The sequence below is a fragment of the Camellia sinensis genome, chromosome 12, assembly GCF_055761805.1.
Source record: "Camellia sinensis isolate YWXY chromosome 12, ASM5576180v1, whole genome shotgun sequence".
Taxonomy (NCBI): Eukaryota; Viridiplantae; Streptophyta; class Magnoliopsida; order Ericales; family Theaceae; genus Camellia; species Camellia sinensis.
Genome location: NC_138972.1, coordinates 167234153 through 167243347, shown reverse-complemented (window position 1 = coordinate 167243347; position 9195 = coordinate 167234153).

Genomic DNA, 9195 nt, shown 5'->3' with positions numbered 1-9195 from the left:
GCAAGTAACACCATAATTACATATCTGCCATCATGCAAGAGGGTCCGAATAAGTGTCCGAGTGTTCGAGTCCTAAAGCTCGAGAAATGGCAAGTAAACACCGTAATTACATTTCTACCATCACGCAAGAGAGTCCGAATCAGTGTCTGACCATTCGAATCCTAAAGCTCGAGAAATGGCAGGTAAAAACCATAATTACATATCTACCATCACGCAAGAGGGTAAAAATAAGTGTCCGAGTGTTTATACCCTAATACATGAGAAATGGCAAGTAAACACCATAATTACATATCTGCTATCATGCAAGAGGGTCGAAATAAGTGTCCGAGTGTTCGAATCCTAATGCTCGAGAAACGGCAAGTAAACCCCATAATTACGTATCTGCCATCACGCAAGAGGGTCCGAATAAGTGTTCGAGTGTTTAAACCCTAATGCATGAGAAATGGCAAATAAATACCGTAATTACATATCTGCCATCATCCAAGAGGGTCCAAATAAGTGTCCGAGTGTTTGAATCCTAATGCTCGAGAAATGGCAAGAAAACACCACAAACACATTCCTGCCATTATGCTAGAGGGTCCGAATAAGTGTCCGAGTGTTCGAATCCTAATGCTCGAGAAATGAGAAGTAAACACCATAATTACATATCTGCCATCATGCAAGAGGGTCTAAATAAGTGTCCGAGTGTTCGAATCCTAATGCTCGAGAAATGGCAAGTAAACACGAGAATTACATATCTGCCATCATGCGAGGGGGTCCGAATAAGTGGCTGAGTGTTTAAACCCTAATGCATAAGAAATAGAAAATAAACACCATAATTACATCTCTGCCATCATGCAAAAGGGTCCGAAAAAGTGTCCGAGTGTTCGAATCCTAATGCTCGAGAAATGGCAAGTAAACACCATAATTACATATCTGCCATCATGCAAGAGGGACCGAATAAGTGTTCGAGTGTTTAAACCCAAATGCATGAGAAATCGCAAATAAACACCATAATTACATATCTGCCATCATGCGAGAGGGACCAAATAAGTGTCCGAGTGTGCGAATCTTAATGCCCGAGAAATGGCAAGTAACACCATAATTACATATCTGCCATCGTGCAAGAGGGTCCGAATAAGTGTCTGAATGTGCGAATCCTAATGCTCGAGAAATGGCAAGTAAACACCATAATCACATATCTGCCATCATGCAAGGGGGTCCGAATAAGTGTTCGAGTATTTAAACCCTAATACATGAGAAATGGCAAATAAACACCATAATTACATATCTGCCATCATGTAAGAGGGTCTGAATAAGTGTCCGAGTGATTAAACCCTAATGCATGAGAAATGGAAAATAAACACCATAATTACATATCTGTCATCATGCAAGAGGGTCCGAAAAATTGTCCGATTGTTCGAATCCTAATGATCGAGAAATGGCAAGTATACACCATAATTACATATCTGCCATCATGCTAGAGGATCTGAAAAAGTGTTCGAGTATTTAAAGCCTAAAGCATGAGAAATGGCAAATAAACACCATAATTACATTTCTGCCATCATGCTAGAGGGCCCGAATAAGTGTCCGAATGTTCGAATCCTAATGCTCGAGAAATGGCAAGCAAACACCATAATTACGTATCTGCCATCTTGCAAAAGGGTCCGAAGAAGTGTCCAAGTGTTTAAACCCTAATGCATGAGAAATGGCGAATAAACACCATAATTACATATCTGCTATCATGCAAGAGGGTCCGAATACGTATCCGTGTGTTCGAATCCTAATGCTCGAGAAATGAGAAGTAAACACCATAATTGCATATCTGCCATCAAGCAAGAGGGTCCGTATAAGTGTCCGATTGTTCGAATCCTAATGCTCGAGAAATGGCAAATAAACACCATAATTACATATCTGCCATCATGCAAGAGGGTCCGAATAAGTGTCCAAATGTTCAAATCCTAATGGACGAGAAATGACAACTAAACAACAGAATTACATATCTGCCGTCATGCAAGAGGGTCCGAATAAGTGTGCGAGTGTTTAAACCCTAATGCATAAGAAATGGCAAGTGAACACTATAATTACATCTCTGCCATCATGCATGAGGGTCCGAAAAGGTGTCCGAGTGTTCGAATCCTAATGCTCGAGAAATGCCAAGTAAACACCTTAATTACATATCTGCCATCATGCAAGAGGGTCCGAATAAGTGTTCGAGTGTTTAAACCCTAATACATGAGAAATGGGAAATAAACACCATAATTACATATCTGCCATCATGCAAGAGGGTCCAAATATGTGTCCGAGTGTTTGAATCCTAATGCTCGAGAAATGGCAAGTAAACACCATAATTACATATCTGCTATCATGCAAGAGGGTCCGAATAAGTGTCCGAGATTTAGAATCCTAATGCTCGAGAAATGGCAAGTAAACACGAGAATTAGATATCTGCCAGCATGCGAGGGGGTCCGAATAAGTGGCTGAGTGTTTAAACCCTAATTACATATCTGCCATCATGGAAGAGGGTCCGAACAAGTGTTCGAGTGTTTAAACCCTAATACATGAGAAATGGAAAACAAACACCATAATTACATATCTGCCATCATGCGAGAGGGTCCGAATAGGTGTCCGAGTGTTCGAATCCTAATGCTCGAGAAATGGCAAGTAACACCATAATTACATATCTGTCATCGTGCAAGAGGGTCCGAATAAGTGTCTGAATGTGCGAGTCCTAATGCTCGAGAAATGGCAAGTAAACACCATAATTGCATATCTGCCATCACGCAAGAGGGTCCGAATAAGTGTTCGAGTGTTTAAACCGTAATGCATGATCAATGGCAAATAAACACCATAATCACATCTTGCCATCATGCAAGAGGGTCCGAATAAGTTTCCGAGTGATTAAACTCTAATGCATGAGAAATGGCAAGTAAACACCATAATTACATATCTGCCATCATGCAAGAGGGTCAGAATAAGTGTCCGAGTGTTTAAGCCCTAATGCATGAGAAATGGCAAACAAACACCATAATTACATATCTGTCGTCATGTAAGAGGGTCCGAAATAGTGTCCGAGTGTTCTAATCCTAATGATCGAGAAATGGCAAGTAAACACCATAATTACATATCTGCCATCATGCAAGAGGGTCCGAAAAAGTGTTCGAGTGTTCAAAGCCTAATGCATGAGAAATGGCAAATAAACACCATAATTACATTTCTGCCGTCATGCAAGAGGGTTCGAATAAGTGTCCGAGTGTTCGAATCCTAATGCTCGAGAAATGCCAAGTAAACACCATAATTACATATCTACCATCATGCAAGAGGGTCCGAAGAAGTGTCCGAGTGTTTAAACCCTAATGCATGAGAAATGGCAAATAAACACCATAATTACATATCGGCTATCATGCAAGAAGGTCCGAATACGTGTCCGAGTGTTCGAATCCTAATGCTCGAGAAATGAGAAGTAAACACCATAATTACATATCTGCCATCAAGCAAGAGGGTCCGCATAAGTGGCCGACTGTTCGAATCCTAATGCTCGTGAAATGGCAAGTAAACACCATAATTACATTTCTGCCATCATGCAAGTGGGTCCGAATAAGAGTCCAAATGTTCAAATCCTAATGGTCGAGAAATGACAACTAAACAACAGAATTACATATCTGCCGTCATGCAACAGGGTCCGAATAAGTGTGCGAGTGTTTAGACCCTAATCCATAAGAAATGGAAAATAAACACTATAATTACATCTCTGCCATCATGCATGAGGGTCCCAAAAGGGGTCCGAGTGTTCGAATCCAAATGCTCGAGAAATGCCAAATAAACACCATAATTACATATCTGCCATCATGCAAGAGGGTCCGAATAACTGTTCGAGTGTTTAAACCCTAATGCATGAGAAATGGGAAATAAACACCATAATTACATATCTGCCATCAGGCAAGAGGGCCCGAATAACTGTTCGAGTGTTTAAACCCTAATGAATGTGAAATGGGAAATAAACACCATAATTACATACCTGCCACCATGCAAGAGGGTCCAAATAAGTGTCCGAGTGTTCGAATCCTAATGCTCGAGAAATGGGAGGTAAACACCATAATTGAATCTCTGCCATCATGCGAGAGGGTCCGAATAAGTGTCTGGGTGTTCGAATCCTAATGCTCGAGAAATGGCAAGTAAACACCATAATTACACATCTGCCATCATGTAAGAGGGTCCGAATAAGTGTTCGAGTGTTAAAACCCTAATGCATGAGAAATGGCAAATAAACACCATAATTACATATCTGCCATCATGCAAGAGGGTCCAAATAAGTGTCTGAGTGTTCGAATCCTAATGCTCGAGAAATGGCAAGTAAACACCATAATTACATCTCTGTCATCATGCGAGAAGGTCCGAATAAGTGTCTGAGTGTTCGAATCATAATGCTCGAGTAATGGCAAGTAAACACCATAATTACATATCTGCAATCATGGAAGAGGGTCTGAATAAGTGCCCAACAGTTTAAACCCCAATGCATGAGAAATGGAAAATCAACACCATAATTACGTATCTGCCATCATGGAAGGGGGTCCGAATAAGTGTCCGATTGTTCGAATCCTAATGCTCGAGAAATGGCAAGTAAACAGCATAATTACATATTTTCCATCATGAAAGAGGGTCCGAATAAGTGTCCGACTGTTCGAATCATAATGCTCGAGAAATGGCAAGTAAACACCATAATTACATATCTGCCATCATGCAAGAGGGTCCGAATAAGTGTCGAGTTTTTAAACCCTAATGCATGAGAAATGGCAAGTAAACACCATAATTACATATTTGCCATCATGCAAGGGGGTCCAAATAACTGTCCGACTGTTCGAATCCTAATTCTCGAGAAATGGCAAGTAAACACCATAATTACATATTTGCCATCATGCAAGAGGGTCCGAATAAGTGTTCGAGTTTTTAAACCCTAATGCATGAGAAATGTCAAATAAACACCATAATTACATATCTGCCATCGTGCAAGAGCTTCCGAATAAGTGTCCGAGTGTTCGAATCCTAATGCTCGAGAAATGGCAAGTAACACCATAATTACATGTCTTCCATCATGCAAGAGGGTCTGAATAAGTGTCCGAGTGTTCGAATCCTAAAGCTCGAGAAATGGCAAGTAAACACCGTAATTACATTTCTACCATCACGCAAGAGAGTCCGAATCAGTGTCTGACCATTCGAATCCTAAAGCTCGAGAAATGGCAGGTAAAAACCATAATTACATATCTACCATCATGCAAGAGGGTAAAAATAAGTGTCCGAGTGTTTATACCCTAATACATGAGAAATGGCAAGTAAACACCATAATTACATATCTGCTATCATGCAAGAGGGTCGAAATAAGTGTCCGAGTGTTCGAATCCTAATGCTCGAGAAACGGCAAGTAAACCCCATAATTACGTATCTGCCATCACGCAAGAGGGTCCGAATAAGTGTTCGAGTGTTTGAATCCTAATGCTCGAGAAATGGCAAGAAAACACCACAAACACATTCCTGCCATTATGCTAGAGGGTCCGAATAAGTGTCCGAGTGTTCGAATCGTAATGCTCGAGAAATGAGAAGTAAACACCATAATTACATATCTGCCATCATGCAAGAGGGTCTAAATAAGTGTCCGAGTGTTCGAATCCTAATGCTCGAGAAATGGCAAGTAAACACGAGAATTACATATCTGCCATCATGCGAGGTGGTCCGAATAAGTGGCTGAGTGTTTAAACCCTAATGCATAAGAAATAGAAAATAAACACCATAATTACATCTCTGCCATCATGCAAAAGGGTCCGAAAAAGTGTCCGAGTGTTCGAATCCTAATGCTCGAGAAATGGCAAGTAAACACCATAATTACATATCTGCCATCACGCAAGAGGGACCGAATAAGTGTTGGAGTGTTTAAACCCAAATGCATGAGAAATCGCAAATAAACACCATAATTACATATCTGCCATCATGCGAGAGGGACCAAATAAGTGTCCGAGTGTGCGAATCTTAATGCTCGAGAAATGGCAAGTAACACCATAATTACATATCTGCCATCGTGCAAGAGGGTCCGAATAAGTGTCTGAATGTGCGAATCCTAATGCTCGAGAAATGGCAAGTAAACACCATAATCACATATCTGCCATCATGCAAGGGGGTCCGAATAAGTGTTCGAGTATTTAAACCCTAATACATGAGAAATGGCAAATAAACACCATAATTTCATATCTGCCATCATGTAAGAGGGTCTGAATAAGTGTCCGAGTGATTAAACCCTAATGCATGAGAAATGGAAAATAAACACCATAATTACATATCTGTCATCATGCAAGAGGGTCCGAAAAATTGTCCGATTGTTCGAATCCTAATGATCGAGAAATGGCAAGTATACACCATAATTACATATCTGCCATCATGCTAGAGGATCTGAAAAAGTGTTCGAGTATTTAAAGCCTAAAGCATGAGAAATGGCAAATAAACACCATAATTACATTTCTGCCATCATGCTAGAGGGCCCGAATAAGTGTCCGAATGTTCGAATCCTAATGCTCGAGAAATGGCAAGCAAACACCATAATTACGTATCTGCCATCTTGCAAAAGGGTCCGAAGAAGTGTCCAAGTGTTTAAACCCTAATGCATGAGAAATGGCGAATAAACACCATAATTACATATCTGCTATCATGCAAGAGGGTCCGAATACGTATCCGTGTGTTCGAATCCTAATGCTCGAGAAATGAGAAGTAAACACCATAATTGCATATCTGCCATCAAGCAAGAGGGTCCGTATAAGTGTCCGATTGTTCGAATCCTAATGCTCGAGAAATGGCAAATAAACACCATAATTACATATCTGCCATCATGCAAGAGGGTCCGAATAAGTGTCCAAATGTTCAAATCCTAATGGACGAGAAATGACAACTAAACAACAGAATTACATATCTGCCGTCATGCAAGAGGGTCCGAATAAGTGTGCAAGTGTTTAAACCCTAATGCATAAGAAATGGCAAGTGAACACTATAATTACATCTCTGCCATCATGCATGAGGGTCCGAAAAGGTGTCCGAGTGTTCGAATCCTAATGCTCGAGAAATGCCAAGTAAACACCTTAATTACATATCTGCCATCATGCAAGAGGGTCCGAATAAGTGTTCGAGTGTTTAAACCCTAATACATGAGAAATGGGAAATAAACACCATAATTACATATCTGCCATCATGCAAGAGGGTCCAAATATGTGTCCGAGTGTTTGAATCCTAATGCTCGAGAAATGGCAAGTAAACACCATAATTACATATCTGCTATCATGCAAGAGGGTCCGAATAAGTGTCTGAGATTTAGAATCCTAATGCTCGAGAAATGGCAAGTAAACACGAGAATTAGATATCTGCCAGCATGCGAGGGGGTCCGAATAAGTGGCTGAGTGTTTAAACCCTAATTACATATCTGCCATCATGGAAGAGGGTCCGAACAAGTGTTCGAGTGTTTAAACCCTAATACATGAGAAATGGAAAACAAACACCATAATTACATATCTGCCATCATGCGAGAGGGTCCGAATAGGTGTCCGAGTGTTCGAATCCTAATGCTCGAGAAATGGCAAGTAACACCATAATTACATATCTGTCATCGTGCAAGAGGGTCCGAATAAGTGTCTGAATGTGCGAGTCCTAATGCTCGAGAAATGGCAAGTAAACACCATAATTGCATATCTGCCATCACGCAAGAGGGTCCGAATAAGTGTTCGAGTGTTTAAACCGTAATGCATGATCAATGGCAAATAAACACCATAATCACATCTTGCCATCATGCAAGAGGGTCCGAATAAGTTTCCGAGTGATTAAACTCTAATGCATGAGAAATGGCAAGTAAACACCATAATTACATATCTGCCATCATGCAAGAGGGTCTGAATAAGTGTCCGAGTGTTTAAGCCCTAATGCATGAGAAATGGCAAACAAACACCATAATTACATATCTGTCGTCATGTAAGAGGGTCCGAAATAGAGTCCGAGTGTTCTAATCCTAATGATCGAGAAATGGCAAGTAAACACCATAATTACATATCTGCCATCATGCAAGAGGGTCCGAAAAAGTGTCCGAGTGTTCGAATCCTAATGCTCGAGAAATGAGAAGTAAACACCATAATTACATATCTGCCATCATGCAAGAGGGTCTAAATAAGTGTCCGAGTGTTCGAATCCTAATGCTCGAGAAATGGCAAGTAAACACGAGAATTACATATCTGCCATCATGCGAGGGGGTCCGAATAAGTGGCTGAGTGTTTAAACCCTAATGCATAAGAAATAGAAAATAAACACCATAATTACATCTCTGCCATCATGCAAAAGGGTCCGAAAAAGTGTCCGAGTGTTCGAATCCTAATGCTCGAGAAATGGCAAGTAAACACCATAATTACATATCTGCCATCACGCAAGAGGGACCGAATAAGTGTTGGAGTGTTTAAACCCAAATGCATGAGAAATCGCAAATAAACACCATAATTACATATCTGCCATCATGCGAGAGGGACCAAATAAGTGTCCGAGTGTGCGAATCTTAATGCTCGAGAAATGGCAAGTAACACCATAATTACATATCTGCCATCGTGCAAGAGGGTCCGAATAAGTGTCTGAATGTGCGAATCCTAATGCTCGAGAAATGGCAAGTAAACACCATAATCACATATCTGCCATCATGCAAGGGGGTCCGAATAAGTGTTCGAGTATTTAAACCCTAATACATGAGAAATGGCAAATAAACACCATAATTTCATATCTGCCATCATGTAAGAGGGTCTGAATAAGTGTCCGAGTGATTAAACCCTAATGCATGAGAAATGGAAAATAAACACCATAATTACATATCTGTCATCATGCAAGAGGGTCCGAAAAATTGTCCGATTGTTCGAATCCTAATGATCGAGAAATGGCAAGTATACACCATAATTACATATCTGCCATCATGCTAGAGGATCTGAAAAAGTGTTCGAGTATTTAAAGCCTAAAGCATGAGAAATGGCAAATAAACACCATAATTACATTTCTGCCATCATGCTAGAGGGCCCGAATAAGTGTCCGAATGTTCGAATCCTAATGCTCGAGAAATGGCAAGCAAACACCATAATTACGTATCTGCCATCTTGCAAAAGGGTCCGAAGAAGTGTCCAAGTGTTTAAACCCTAATGCATGAGAAATGGCGAATAAA